This window comes from Caretta caretta, chromosome 20, assembly GCF_965140235.1.
Source record: "Caretta caretta isolate rCarCar2 chromosome 20, rCarCar1.hap1, whole genome shotgun sequence".
Classification (NCBI taxonomy): Eukaryota; Metazoa; Chordata; order Testudines; family Cheloniidae; genus Caretta; species Caretta caretta.
Window position 1 is genome coordinate 724125 of NC_134225.1, and position 15453 is coordinate 739577.

Sequence of the window (15453 nt, forward strand, 5' to 3'; positions counted from 1 at the left end):
AAATTAATAAGATCAGAGAAGAGTTTTTAAACTAAGGGCTGAAGGAGAGTCAACAGATGCAGAGGTGCACCCAGTTCAGACAGACACATCCTGTAGGAGAAGATTTATTAAAGGGGATCCCTTTTATCCTGCTAAAAAGAAGAGGCTAGAAGTCTGATAAAGTACTGGTAGGAGCTGAAGAGAAACAATCAAATGGAAGAGTCCCATTAAATTACATCACATGAAGGCAAACAACTAAATATTGACATTTTATAAGTGCTTATAGACAAATGCAAGAAGTCTAAATACTAATATGGGTGAATTTCAGTGCCTGATATTAAATGAGGATATTGATATAATCGGTATTGTAGAAACTTGGTGAACAATGATAATTAATGGGACATCATGTTGCCAGTACAAAGTATGTAGGAATGGTTTCAGAGTAACATCCGTGTTAGTCTGTATTCGCAAAAAGAAAAGGAGTACTTGTGGCACCTTAGAGACTAACCAATTTATTTGAGCATGAGCTTTCGTGAGCTACAGCTCACTTCATCGGATGCATACTGTGGAAACTGCAGCAGACTTTATATACACACAGAGAATATGAAACAATACCTCCTCCCACCCCACTGTCCTGCTGGTAATAGCTTATCTAAAGTGATCATCAAGTTGGGCCATTTCCAGCACAAATCCAGGTTTTCTCACCCTCAGCCCCCCACAAAAATTCACTCTCCTGCTGGTAATAGCTCATCCAAAGTGACCACTCTCCCTACAATGTGCATGATAATCAAGGTGGGCCATTTCCAGCACAAATCCAGGTTTTCTCACCCCCCCACCCCCATACACACACAAACTCACTCTCCTGCTGGTAATAGCTCATCCAAACTGACCACTCTCCAAGTTTAAATCCAAGTTAAACCAGAACATCGGGGGGGGGGTAGGAAAAAACAAGGGGAAATAGGCTACCTTGCATAATGACTTAGCCACTCCCAGTCTCTATTTAAGCCTAAATTAATAGTATCCAATTTGCAAATGAATTCCAATTCAGCAGTTTCTTGCTGGAGTCTGGATTTGAAGTTTTTTTGTTTTAAGATAGCGACCTTCATGTCTGTGATTGCGTGACCAGAGAGATTGAAGTGTTCTCCGACTGGTTTATGAATGTTATAATTCTTGACATCTGATTTGTGTCCATTTATTCTTTTACGTAGAGACTGTCCAGTTTGACCAATGTAAATGGCAGAGGGGCATTGCTGGCACATGATGGCATATATCACATTGGTGGATGTGCAGGTGAACGAGCCTCTGATAGTGTGGCTGATGTTATTAGGCCCTGTGATGGTGTCCCCTGAATAGATATGTGGGCACAGTTGGCAACGGGCTTTGTTGCAAGGATAAGTTCCTGGGTTAGTGGTTCTGTTGTGTGGTATGTGGTTGTTGGTGAGTATTTGCTTCAGGTTGCGGGGCTGTCTGTAGGCAAGGACTGGCCTGTCTCCCAAGATTTGTGAGAGTGTTGGGTCATCCTTTAGGATAGGTTTAGGATTGTCTGGCTATGTAGACTCCCTCCTCAGGCCCTACGCTACCAGCACTCCCAGCTACCTTCGAGACACCACTGACTTCCTGAGGAAACTTCAATCCATCGGTGATCTTCCTGATAACACCATCCTGGCCACTATGGATGTAGAAGCCCTCTACACCAACATTCCACACAAAGATGGACTACAAGCCGTCAAGAACACTATCCCCGATAATGTCACGGCTAACCTGGTGGCTGAACTTTGTGACTTTGTCCTTACCCATAACTATTTTACATTTGGGGACAATGTATACCTTCAGATCAGCGGCACTGCTATGGGTACCCGCATGGCCCCACAGTATGCCAACATTTTTATGGCTGATTTAGAACAACGCTTCCTCAGCTCTCGTCCCCTAAAGCCCCTACTCTACTTGCGCTATATTGATGACATCTTCATCATCTGGACCCATGGAAAAGAAGCCCTTGAGGAATTCCACCATGATTTCAACAATTTCCATCCCACCATCAACCTCAGCCTGGTCCAGTCCACACAAGAGATCCACTTCCTGGACACTACAGTGCTAATAAACAATGGTCACATAAACACCACCCTATACCGGAAACCTACTGACCGCTATTCCTACCTGCATACCTCCAGCTTTCACCCTGACCACACCACACGATCCATCGTCTACAGCCAAGCTCTGCGATACAACCGCATTTGCTCCAACCCCTCAGACAGAGACAAACACCTACAAGATCTCTATCAAGCTTTCTTACAACTACAATACCCACCTGCGGAAGTAAAGAAACAGATTGATAGAGCCAGAAGAGTTCCCAGAAGTCACCTACTACAGGACAGGCCTAACAAAGAAAATAACAGAACTCCACTAGCCGTCACCTTCAGCCCCCAACTAAAACCCCTCCAACGCATTATTAAGGATCTACAACCTATCCTAAAGGATGACCCAACACTCTCACAAATCTTGGGAGACAGGCCAGTCCTTGCCTACAGACAGCCCCGCAACCTGAAGCAAATACTCACCAACAACCACATACCACACAACAGAACCACTAACCCAGGAACTTATCCTTGCAACAAAGCCCGTTGCCAACTGTGCCCACATATCTATTCAGGGGACATCATCACAGGGCCTAATAACATCAGCCACACTATCAGAGGCTCGTTCACCTGCACATCCACCAATGTGATATATGCCATCATGTGCCAGCAATGCCCCTCTGCCATTTACATTGGTCAAACTGGACAGTCTCTACGTAAAAGAATAAATGGACACAAATCAGATGTCAAGAATTATAACATTCATAAACCAGTCGGAGAACACTTCAATCTCTCTGGTCACGCAATCACAGACATGAAGGTCGCTATCTTAAAACAAAAAAACTTCAAATCCAGACTCCAGCGAGAAACTGCTGAATTGGAATTCATTTGCAAATTGGATACTATTAATTTAGGCTTAAATAGAGACTGGGAGTGGCTAAGTCATTATGCAAGGTAGCCTATTTCCCCTTGTTTTTTCCTACCCCCCCCCCCGATGTTCTGGTTTAACTTGGATTTAAACTTGGAGAGTGGTCAGTTTGGATGAGCTATTACCAGCAGGAGAGTGAGTTTGTGTGTGTATGGGGGTGGGGGGGTGAGAAAACCTGGATTTGTGCTGGAAATGGCCCACCTTGATTATCATGCACATTGTAGGGAGAGTGGTCACTTTGGATGAGCTATTACCAGCAGGATAGTGAGTTTGTGTGTGTGGTTTTTGGGAGGGGGGTGAGGGGGTGAGAGAACCTGGATTTGTGCAGGAAATGGCCCAACTTGATTATCATGCACATTGTGTAGAGAGTTGTCACTTTGGATGGGTTATCACCAGCAGGAGAGTGAATTTGTGGGGGGGGGGGGTGGAGGGTGAGAAAACCTGGATTTGTGCTGGAAATGGCCCAACTTGAGGATCACTTTAGATAAGCTATTACCAGCAGGACAGTGGGGTGGGAAGAGGTATTGTTTCATATTCTCTGTGTGTATATAAAGTCTGCTGCAGTTTCCACGGTATGCATCTGATGAAGTGAACTGTAGCTCACGAAAGCTCATGCTCAAATAAATTGGTTAGTCTCTAAGGTGCCACAAGTACTCCTTTTCTTTTTATGTAGGAATGGTAGAGTAGGTTGCATTGATGGGGAAATAGCACTATATGTGAAAGAAAGCAGAGTCAAATTTAGTAAAAATCTTAAATGAATAAGTTAGTACCACAGAATCTCTATGGATAGAAATGCCATGCTTGAATAATAAGAGTATAGCAGTAGGAATATATGATTGACCATCTGACCAGGATGATGATGGTGACTGTGAAATGCTAAAGGAATTTAGAGAGGCTACAAAAACAGAAAACCCAATAATAATGGGGGATTTCAAGTATCCCCATATTGACTGGGAACATGTTACCTTAGGACAGGATGCAGAGAGAAAATTTCTTGACACCAGTAATGACTGCTTCTTGGAGCAGCTAGTCCTGGAACCCACAAGGTGAGGGACAATTCTTGATTCAGTTTTAAGTGGTGCACAGGATTGGGTCCAAGCGGTGAAAGTAGCTGAACTGCATACATGGTGCATGTTTTGTACAAGCATGCATGTGTGTAACAGTGACCATAATGTAATTAAATTGAAAATCCTTTGGGGGGGGGGGGGATACCAAAGGAACCCATCACAGTAGCATTTAACTTCAGAAAGGGGAACTACACTAAAATGAGGGGGGTAGTTAAACAGAAATTAAAAGGAACATTCACAAGAGTGGAGTGGGTACAAGCTGCTTGGAAACTATTTAAAAACATAATAGAAGCTTTAACTATATGTATACCCCAAATTAAAACAAACAAACAGTAAAGGACCAAAAAAAGGCCACCATGGCTAAACACAGAATAAAAGGTGGTTAGAGACAAACAGACATTTTTTAAAAATTGGAAGTCAAATCCTACTGATTTCAGAGTAGCAGCCATGTTAGTCTGTATCCGTAAAAAGAAAAGGAGTACTTGTGGCACCGTAGAGACTAACAAATTTATTAGAGCATAAGCTTTCATAAGCTACAGCTCACTTCATTGGATGCATACAGTGGAAAATATAGTGGGGAGATTTTATATACACAGAGAACATGAAACAATGGGTGTTACCATACAGACATCCTACTGAGGAAAACAGAAAGGAACACAAACTATAGCAAGTGAAGTGCAAAAGTATAAATAGGCAGGTCAAAAAAGAATTTGAAGAGCAACTACCAAAAGACACAAAAACTAACAGCAAATTTATTTTAAGTATATCAGAAACAGGAAGCCTGCCAAACAATCAGTGGGGCCAGTGGATGATCAAGGTGCTAAAGAATTACACAAGGAAGACAAGGTCATTGCAGAGAAACTAAACAAATTATGTCCATTGGTCTTCACTGCAGAGGATGTGAGGGAGAGTCCCACACTTGAGCCATTCTTTTTAGGTGACAAATCTGAGGAATTGTCCCAAATTTAGATATCAATAGAGGAGGTTTTAGAAAAATATTGATACATTAAACAGTAATAAGTCACCAGGACCAGATGGTATTCACAGAGTTCTGAAAAAAATCGAATATGAAATTGCAGAACTACTAACTGTGGGATGTCACCTAATGTTTAAATCATCCTCTGTACCAGTTGACTGGAGGATACCTAATATAATGCTCTAGAGGTGATCCTGGCAATTACAAGCCAGTAAGCCTAATCTCAGGACCAGGTAAATTGGTTGAAACTATAGTAAAGAACAGAATGATCAGACACATAGATGAACACAGTATGTTGGGGAAGAGTCAACACGGCTATTGTAAAGGGAAATCATGCCTCACCAATCTATGAGAATTCTTTTAGGGGCTCAACAAACATGTGGACAAGGTTACTTGGACTTTCAGAAAACCTTTGACAAGGTCCGTCACCAAAGGCTTTTCAGCAAAGTTAGCACGCATGGGAGAAGAGGGAAGGTCCTCTCATGGATCAGTAACTTATTTAATGATAGTAAACAAAGGGTAGGAATAAATGGTCCGTTTTCACTGTGGAGAGATGTAAATAGTGGGGTCTTGCAAGGATCCTTACTAGGACCAGTCCTGTTCAACATATACATCAATGATCTGGGAAAAGGGGTACACAGTGAGGTGGCAAAGTAGCACAATCCCTGGGTGTAGCTGCAGTTGTATCAATATAAAGATGCTTTTATACCAGTGTAGCTATTTCTGTATGGGTTTGGGAATAAGCTATACCATCATAAGGCATCTTTATGCCTCTGTAACTGCATCCACACTAGGGGTTGCATTGGTATAACTTTTTTGGTAAAAAAGAAAAAATCACACCTCAAACTGAAATAGAATCATAGAATATTAGGGTTGGAAGAGACCTCAGGAGGTCATAGAGTCCAAGCCCTGCTCAGAGCAGGACTAACCTGAACTAAATCATCCTAGCCATTGCTTTGTTAAGCCAGGCCTTAAAAACCTCTAAGGATGGAGATTGCACCACCTCCCTAGGTAACACATTCCAGTACTTCACTACCCTCCTAGTGAGATAGTTTTTCCTAATATCCAACCTAGACCTCTCCCACTGCAACTTGAGACCATTGCTCCTTGTTCTGTCATCTGCCACCACTGAGAACAGCCTAGTTCCATCCTCTTTGGAACCCCTCTTCAGGTAGTTGAAGGCTGCTATCAAATCCCCCCTCACTCTTCTCTTCTGCAGACTAAACAATCCCAGTTCCCTCAGCCTCTCCTCATAAGTCATGTGCCCCAGCCCCCTAATCATTTTTGTTGCCCTCTGCTGGAAGCTCACCAATTTGTCCACATCCCTTCTGTAGTGGGAGGGCCCAAAACTGGATGCAGTACTCCAGATGTGGCCTCCCCAGTGCTGAATAAAGGGGAATAATCACTTCCCTCGATCTGCTGGTAATGCTTCTACTAATGCAACCCAATATGCCATTAGCCTTCTTGGCAACAAGGGCACACTGTTGACTCATAGCCAGCTTCTCCTCCACTATAATTCCCAGGTCCTTTTCTGCAGAACTGCTGCTTAGCTAGTCAGTCCCTAGTCTGTAGTGGTGCATGGGATTCTTCCGTCCTAAGTGCAGGACTCTGCACTTGTCCTTGTTGAACCTCCTCCTATTTCTTTTGGCCCAATCCTCCAGTTTTGTACTAGTTATACAAGTACAAAAACTGTGTAGACCAGGCCTTCTAGTCGGACACCTTTAGGCCAATTTATAGACGCTTACTGATGTGGACTAAGGCCTTGGTTTTGCACACCCAAGTTGCGCTGGTTTAACCAAAATGAGTTTTAACATTGATTTAGTTGAACTGGTGCAAACACACTTAAATTGGGTTACAACTGGCTCGTATCAGTTTGGCTTAGTTCAGTGAGTTACTGACAAGCTAAATCAGTAACTGTAAGTTATACTCAATCAGTGTCACTCTCCATTTGGGCCAGTGAGTTGAAAGGGGTCAGAGGAACTCCTTGTGAAATCAAACTAACTTAATTCTGCCCAGTGCTGCCCTAGCCTGGCTGAGGGTGCTATGGTAAGTCCCCAGTTCAGGAGTCAATGAGTGTTTTTAGAACCTGTGAACTGAGTTTATGGGACGGTGGCCAGGGGAGAGAGCAGGTGCATTATTGTTACAGCTTGTTTCAGAGCTGGGGTCCTCAAACTTTTTTCCATTGTGTGGACTCAGAGGGACACTCCCATCCCACCAGGGCATCTCCTCCACTGTGGCTTCAGTATCCTCTATTCCTTGTTGGTTGACTCCCTCTATCCCCATACATCTATCCAGGGATTCATCTCCATCTGCTTAAGTGATCCACCAGCTACACAAGCACCCAGTACTGTGCACACCTAGGGAACCACCCCTATTGTCATAGCAGTGAACACTTGGTGGGGAATTTTACTTGGAGAGATGGGGTTCCCCTGACCCTCCGCATCCCTTGGAATCCCCAGTCCTCCCTCCACTCCAAGTTCTGAGTTGCTGGATGCATGATCCCTGGGCTGCCAAGGGGGGAGGGTGTGGGGAGGGAGGCGAGCGCAGAGATTTTTGACACGCTCCCTAACCATTCTGCTGAGAGTCATCAATTATGCAAGGGAACTGCACGCTGCACGGGGGGGAAGGCAGGGGAGGCAGCGCGCTAAGATGGCGACAACCGCAGTTTCTCCTGCAGCTTTCCCACCTCTGCAGTCCAGCAACGCCTTGCGGGAGTCACGCTAGTGCAGCCCCCACAGTAAGTTGCAGCCCCAGGCCGGGACCCCCGCGAGGCGCGCAGGGTCTCGCAAACCCCTGCCCCCATTTGCTCTTTTTGCCACCCCCTGTCTTCCCCCCTCCAGGTGGGGGTTTTGCCGCAGAGCGATTTTCCAGCACCGGCAGCTCCTTGCTTGCATTTGGGCCAGTTTCTCTCCCGCCTACCGAGCTGGGGCGCCAGGGTGTCCCCCCTCCCCAAATCTGTCTGTCCCAGCAGCACCATCCCCTCGGCTGCGTTGGGGAGCACAGGTCCAATTGCCAGCTGCCCGTGTGGGTCTTTCCCCTTCCCCCAGGTGGGGGGTCGTTTCCCTGCGCTGCACCCCTCTTAATCCGCACTGGGGGTCTGGAGCTTCTGGCCAGCTGTTGTGTGTTCCCAGCCTCCATCCCCTTGTCCCAGCAGCCTGGGATCCTAGCCGGCACTGGGGCGCCTGGGGCTGCGGCTTAGCGCCTTTCCCTTCCCCAGCTGCGGGAAGCCGGGCCTCCTTTCCCCAGCCGCAGCTCGGCTCCCCCGTCTGCAGTGGGGCAGGGCGGGGGCTGCCGGTCAGCCCCTGGGCCGGGGTACTTCTCCTGTAGCTGCGACAGCCCCCGCCCCACCAGCCGGGGACCTGGTGCATTCCCCCACCCAGTCCGCCCACCCTCAATCCTACCAGCGGCCTGGGCTCCATCTAGGCCCCTTCTCCATGCCAGTCCCCCTAATCTGGGGAGCCTGCCCATAGCCCAGTGGACTCCCCACTCATTCTCGGTTCTTTCCAGCCCCTCTCTAGCTGTGGAGCTGGTCCCTTCTGCACTCCCCTTCAACTCTTAGCAGCCGGAGGCCCCCCCGCCCACACTCCAGCCGGGGGCGAAGGGGGAGAGACGCGAGTGGTGGTCTGGAGGTTTTAACCTGATACAGGGCTTGGAACCCCAGTTTTTGCCTTTGAGCCCCCTATGTCACTAAGGTTTTTGGGAGGGGGATGCAGGGTTTTTAGGTGGAATGGGTTTGTTGTGTGCATGTTTGCAAGTCTTAAAGACAGGGTGTCAGTCCCCCCCCCTCCTTCCTGGTGCACATTACACCCAGCTGATGTGGGGGTGGGGAAGCTGGAAGGTGCACCCCACAGTGAGAGCTGATGATGACTGGAGGTAAAGTCTGAAATGGGGGGGGGGGCACTTTGCAACACTTCTCTCAAGCGGCTAACTCCAGGAATTTTGGGAAGAGACTGCGGGCGTGGTAGGTTTATACGCTGCTTCCCCTCCATATGCTCTGTGTGTGCTGCAAATACCCGGCATGACATTGCTTAGGAGTAGTTTTCCGGTGGGATCGTTGTTTGGGGGGGGGGTGCGGAGCATATTTCCATTGCACGTTGACTCCTAACCTGGTCCTTGTAACGTTGCAGCCGGGGACGCGAGACCCCTACGCCCTGCCCTTTACACTGGGAAAAGGATTTGGTTGGGGAGAGGAGGAGCAGGACTATCCTTTGGGGGAAAGCAGAGAAAATATTAAAAGTTTTCTGTGTATTCCCCACACCCCCTTTAAGATTTGATCATCCGTATATAAATAGTGTGTGTATATTGGAGTGGGGGAAGACGGTGTACCATGGTGATGTGTGTATTTTCTGTGCTGTGGGATCGAAGCTCTTGTAAAAACAAATCAAGGTACAGGGCTTGTCTAACCTGGGATGTGCAATGCTAAGCAACAAATAATAATTATAGCCTTATTTTATTTACTTTCTTGGTGACTGTTTTTAGGGGTTTGATTTCCCCTTTGTTAGTGACTGGTTATATATGTATAAAGTATCTTTAAAGCTTATTTACCTTCCTTCTTGACCCATCTGCTGGGTTTCTGTTGTACTGGGACAGGGGGTGGTCCCCTATGCTTTTTGGGTTTGTTGTGGGCTTCAGGTGTGTGGTGCTGAAATGGACAGTTCCCTGGAAACAGAAACGGGCTAGTGAATCTCTTCATCTTTCCAGCTGCATTGCTCCCTACAGTGTGTTTGTGTAAGCTGGGGTCATACCCGGGCCCAGTTATTGATCACTAATTCATACCATTTTGGGTTTTTCTCCTTTTCTGAGGCTAGTGGAAGCTGCTCACAGTGACATTATGCTACCAGAAATTCTTATCTAGAATGTAAGAACGGCCATACTGGATCTGGGTCAGACTAACAATCCATCTAGCCCAGTGTCCTGTCTTCTGACAGTGGCCAGGGCCAGATGCTTAAGTGAGACTGAACAGAACAGGGCAACGATGGAGTGATCCATTCCTGTCTTCTACCGCCAGCTTCTGTCAGTCAGAGATTTAGGGTCTCCCTGAGCATGGGTTGTGTCCCTGACTATTTTGGTTAATAGCCATTGATGGACCTTTCCTCCTTGAACTTATCTACTAATTTTTTGAACCCAGTTATATCTGTGGCCTCATTACACCCCCTGTCAATGAGTGCATTGCGTGAAGAAGTTTTATGTTTGTTTTAAATCTGCTGGCTATTAATTTCATTGGGTAATCCCTGTTTCATGTGTTATGTGAAGAGGTAAATAACACTTCCTTATTCACTTTCTCCACACTATTCATGATTTTATAGACCTATATCATATCTGCCCTTAATCGTTTCTTTTTTTTAAGATGAACAGTCCCAGTCTTTTTAATCTCCCCTCAGGTGGAAGTTGCTCCATTCCCCTAATCATTTTTGTTGCCCTTCTTTGTACTTTTCCCAATTCTAATATATATATTTTTGAGGTGGGGCAACCAGAACTGCACACAGTATTCAAGATATGGGCATACAATGGCTTTATGTAGTGGCATCATATTTTCTGCCTAATTATCGATCCCTTTTCTAGTGGTTTCTAACATTTTGTTAACTTTTTTGACTGCTGCTGCACATTGAGCAGATATTTTCTGAGAACTATCCATAATGACTCCAAGCTCTCTTTCTTGAGCGGTAACAGCTATTCAGAACCCATCATTTAATATGTATAGCTGGAATTATGTTTTCCAATGTGCATTACTTTGCATTTATCAACAAGGAATTTCATTTGCTATTTTGTTGCCCAGTCATCCAGTTTTGTGAGATCCCTTTGTAACTTGTTGCAGTCAGCTTTGGACTTGCCTATCTTGAGTAATTTTGAATCCTCTGCAAACTTTGCCACCTCACTGTGTACCCCTTTTCCTAGATCTTTTATGCATATGTTGAACAGAATTGATTCCAGTACAGATCTTTGGGCGACCCCATTATGTACCTCTTTCCACTGTGAAAACTGGCCATTTACTCCTAACCCTTTGTTTCTTGTCTTTTAATAAATTACTAATCCATGAGAAGACCTTCCCTCTTATCTCATGAGTGCCTACTTTGCTTGAGAGCCTTTGTTGAGAGGCTTTATCAAAGGCTTTCTGAAAGTCCAAGTACATTATATCCACTGGGTCACCCTTGTCCACATGTTTGACACCCTAAAAGAATTCTAATAGACTAGTGAGATGCAATTTCCCTTTTCAAAAGTTTGCCTGGTACTGAAGTTAGGCTTACTGACCTGTAATTGCCAGGATCGCCTCTGGAGCCATTTAAAAAAAATAGGCATTACATTAGGTATCCTCTAGTTAACTGGTACAGAGGATGATTTAAGCATTAGGTGACATCCCACAGTTAGTAGTTCTGCAATCTCATATTTAAGTTCTTTCAGAACTCTTTGGTGAATACCATCTGGTCCTGGTGACTTATTACTGTTTAATGTATCATTTTGTTCCAAAACCTCCTCTCCTGACATCTCAATCTGCAACAATTCCTCAGATTTGTCACCTAAAAAGAATGGCTCAAGTGTGGGAATCTTCCGCCCATCCTCTGCAGTGAAGACCAATACAAAGAAGTTGTTTAACTTCTCTGCAATGACCTTGCCTTCCTTGAGAGCTCCTTTAGCACCTTGATCGTCCATTGGCCGCGCTGATTGTTTGGCAGGGTTCCTGCTTCTGATATACTAAAAAACAAAATTGCTGTTAGTTTTTGCATCTTTTGCTAGTTGCTCTTCAAATTCTTTTTTGGCCTGTCTAATTATACTTTTACACTTGACTTGCTAGAGTTTGTTCCTTTCTAGTGTACTGAGTAGTAGAAAGCTGCTTAAAATGATCTTAATGCTTCTCTGAGATATAATTTCAATACTGTTGACTTACAGCCCTGGGGTTGCTAATGTAATAAACAGCATGACAATATTTATACAGGTCTTTAGAAGATCATATTATGTGTAGCTGCGATAAGTAAAATGCCAGGCATCTCAGACGAACCTTGGATATCAATAATTTCAGTCAAACATCCTTCAGGGTGTTCAGATAGGATTGTTAATTATAATTATAAGATTTGTACGCTTGATCTTTGTTTATAGGTTGCAACACCTGTAGTCTGGTTAGTATTCAGTGAAAGCAGTGTTTCCCAAACTTGGGACGCCACTTGTTCAGGAAAGCCCCTGGCGGGCCCGGCCGGTTTGTTTATCTGCTGCGTCCGCAGGTTCAGCCGATTGCAGCTCCCACTGACCGCGGTTCGCTGTGCCCAGCCAATGGGGACTGTGGGAAGCAGCGCAGGCCGAGGGACGTACTGGCTGCCACTTCCCGCAGCCCCCATTGGCCGGGCACAGCAAACCGTGGCTAGTGGAAGCTGCGATCGGACGAATCTGCGGACACAGCAGGTAAACAAACCGGCCCGGCCTGCCAGGGGCTTTCCCTGAACAAGCGGCGTCCCAAGTTTGGGAAACACTGAGTGAAAGGACTAGTTCCATCACAAGTAACTTTTACCTGTTGTCTAAATTTCTATCTGTGGACGATAACCAGATCATGATACAGATGTTGTAATTTTCCTACAGTATTGATCCAGTGTGGTGCAGGGGTAACCATGTGGGGACTTCCCAACAAAGAAACCTATGCCTGATAAACAGTAACAGGAAGAGTGGTTGGTTGTGTTTAGAAATTAGAAACATGCATCCTCATTTCATTCTCAGTTAAAATTTTTAAAAAATCACGTAAAAAAGTAGCGTCTGATGAGAGAGAGAGAGAGTCATGAATAGTTCAAAATTCTGAAAACATAAAATCCCTCCTCCATATTCTTAGTTGCTTTGTTTAAAATTGAGTTGTTTGACTTACGTGCTTTTAAAATATGAGCTGATGTGACTCTTCTCATAAACTGATGCTTACTATTTTCAGTGGCTTAAGATGTAATCATCACTGAAGGTTGTATGTAAATCCTAGGGCATACATTACCCATGCTGGCATGTGACTCCCATTCATTATTGATTACCTTTCTGCTGAGGAGGTTGCAATGGTCATTGAAATAAGCAAATACACTAGAATCAATGAACCTATTGATTTGTTCAAAGAAATTATCTAGGTTAAAGAATACAAGGTGAAATCAAAACAGAAGCATTTAAAAATGAAAGTCAGGTTCTTTGCAGGTGGGAATTCACATGCAGATGGTTACAGAAAACATACAGTGGACTAGCCTGGATGGCTCAGGTGATTGGTATTAGAAACATAAGAACGGCCATACTCGGTCAGACCAAAGGTCCATCTAGCCCAGTATCCTGTCTTCCAACAGTAGCCAATGCCAGGTGCCCCAGTGGGAATGAACAGAGCAGGTAATCATGGAGTGATCCATCCCCTGTCACCCATTCCCAGCTTCTGGTAAACAGAGGCTAGGGACACCATTCCTGCCTATCCTGGCTAATAGCCATTGATGGACCTATCCTCCATGAATATCTTTTTTGAACCCTGTTATAGTCTTGGCCTTCACAACATCCTCTGGCAACGAGTTCCACAGGTTGACTCTGTGTTGTGTGAAGAAATACTTCCTTTTCTTTTTTTAAAACTGCTGCCTATTAATTTCATTTGGTGACCCCTAATTCTTGTGTTATGAGAAGGAGTAAATACCACTTCCTTATTTATGTTCTCCACACCCCAGTCATGATTTTATAGACCTCTATCATATCTCCCCTTAGTTGTCTTTTTTCCAAGATGAAAAGTCCCAGTCATATAGAAGCTGTTCCATATCCCTAATAATTTCTGTTTCCCTTTTCCAATTCCAATATTTTTTTTGAGTTGGGGCGACCACATATGCACACAGTATTTAAGATGTGGGCGTACCATAGATTTATATAGAGGCAATATGATATTTTCTGTCTTATTATCTATCCCTTTCTTAATGATTCCCAACATTCTGTTAGCTTTTTTGACTGCTGCTGCACATTGAGTGGATGTTTTCAGAGAACTATCCACAATGGCACCAAGATCTCGTTCTTGAGTGGTAACAGCTAATTTAGTCTCCATCATTTTATGTGTATAGTTGGAATTATGTTTTCCAATGTGCATTACTTTGCATTTATCAACTTTGAATTTCATCTGCCATTTTGTTGCTCAGTCACCCAGTTTTGTGAGATCCTTTTGTAGCTCTTTGCAGTCTGCCTGGGACTTAACTCTCTTGAGTAGTTTTGTGTCATCTGCAAATGTTGCCACCTCACTGTTTACCCCTTTTACCAGCTCATTTATGAATATGTTGAATAGGGCTGGGCCCAGTACAGACCCCTGGGGGACACCAGTATTTACTCTTTCCATTCTGAAAACTGACCATTTATTCCTACCCTTTGTTTCCCATATTTTAACCAGTTACCAATCCATGAGAGGACCATCCCTCTTATCTCATAACAGCTTACTTTGCTTAAGAGCCTTTGATGAAGGCTTTCTGAAAATACACTATATCCACTGGATCCCCCTTGTCCACGTGCTTGTTGACCCCCTCAAAGAATTCTAGTAGATTGGTGAGGCATGATTTCCCTTTACAAAAACCATGTTGACTCTTCCCCAACCAATTATGTTCATCTATGTGTCTGACAATTCTGTTCTTTACTATAGTTTCAACCAGTTTGCCCAGTACTGAAGTCAGGCTTACAGGTTTCTGTAAATGCTGGGATCACTTCTGGAGCCCTTTTTAAAAATTGGCATCACATTTAGCTATCCTCCAGTCACTTGGTACAGAAGCTGATTTACATGATAGGTTACAAGCCACAGTTAGTAGTTCTGCAGTTTCACATTTGAGTTCCTTCAGAACTCTTGGGTGAATACCATCAGGTCCTGGTGACTTATTACTGTTTAATTTATCAATTTGTTCCAAAACCACCTCTAATGACACCTCAATCTGGGACAGTTCCTCAGATGTGTCACCTAAAACTAATGGTTTAGGTCGGGGAATCTCCCTCACATCCTCATCCGTGGAGACCAATGCAAAGAATTCATTTAGTTTCTCCGTAATAGCCTTATCATCCTTGTCAGCTCCTTTAGCATCTCGATCGTCCAGTGGCCCCACTGATTGTTTAGCGGCTTCCTGCTTCTGATGTACTTAAATTTGTTTTTTGGTATTACTTTTTGAGTCTTTGGCTAGCTGTTCTTCAAATTGTTTTTTGGCCTTCCTACTTATATTTTTACACTTTGCTTGCCAGAGTTTATGCTCCTTTCTATTTTGCTTACTAGGATTTAACTTCCACTTTTTAAAGGATGCCTTCTTGCCTCTCACTGCTTCTTTTACTTTGTTGTTTAGCCATGGTGGCACTTTTTTGGTTCTCTTACTATGTTTTTTAATTTGGGGGTATACATTTAAGTTGAGCCTCTATTATAGTGTCTTTAAAAAGTCTCCATGCAGCTTGCAGGGATTTCACTTTTGGCACTGTATCTTATAATTT

At 44.4% G+C, this 15453-nt stretch overlaps 1 protein-coding gene across 2 annotated transcripts in view; it reads left to right on the top strand.

Moving 5' to 3' along the window:
- The window catches only part of SCN8A (sodium voltage-gated channel alpha subunit 8), a 164172-nt gene that overhangs the window by 36578 nt on the left and 112141 nt on the right, over positions 1-15453 (top strand). Inside the window, exon 1 of one of the 2 annotated variants that reach the window (XM_048831660.2) lies at positions 7626-7762. The exons of the other annotated variant lie outside the window; for it this stretch is intronic. The gene's annotated coding sequence lies outside the window, so the exon portion shown is untranslated. Of the gene's footprint in view, positions 1-7625; positions 7763-15453 lie in introns of those variants that run through there. 2 annotated transcript variants of the gene reach the window in all.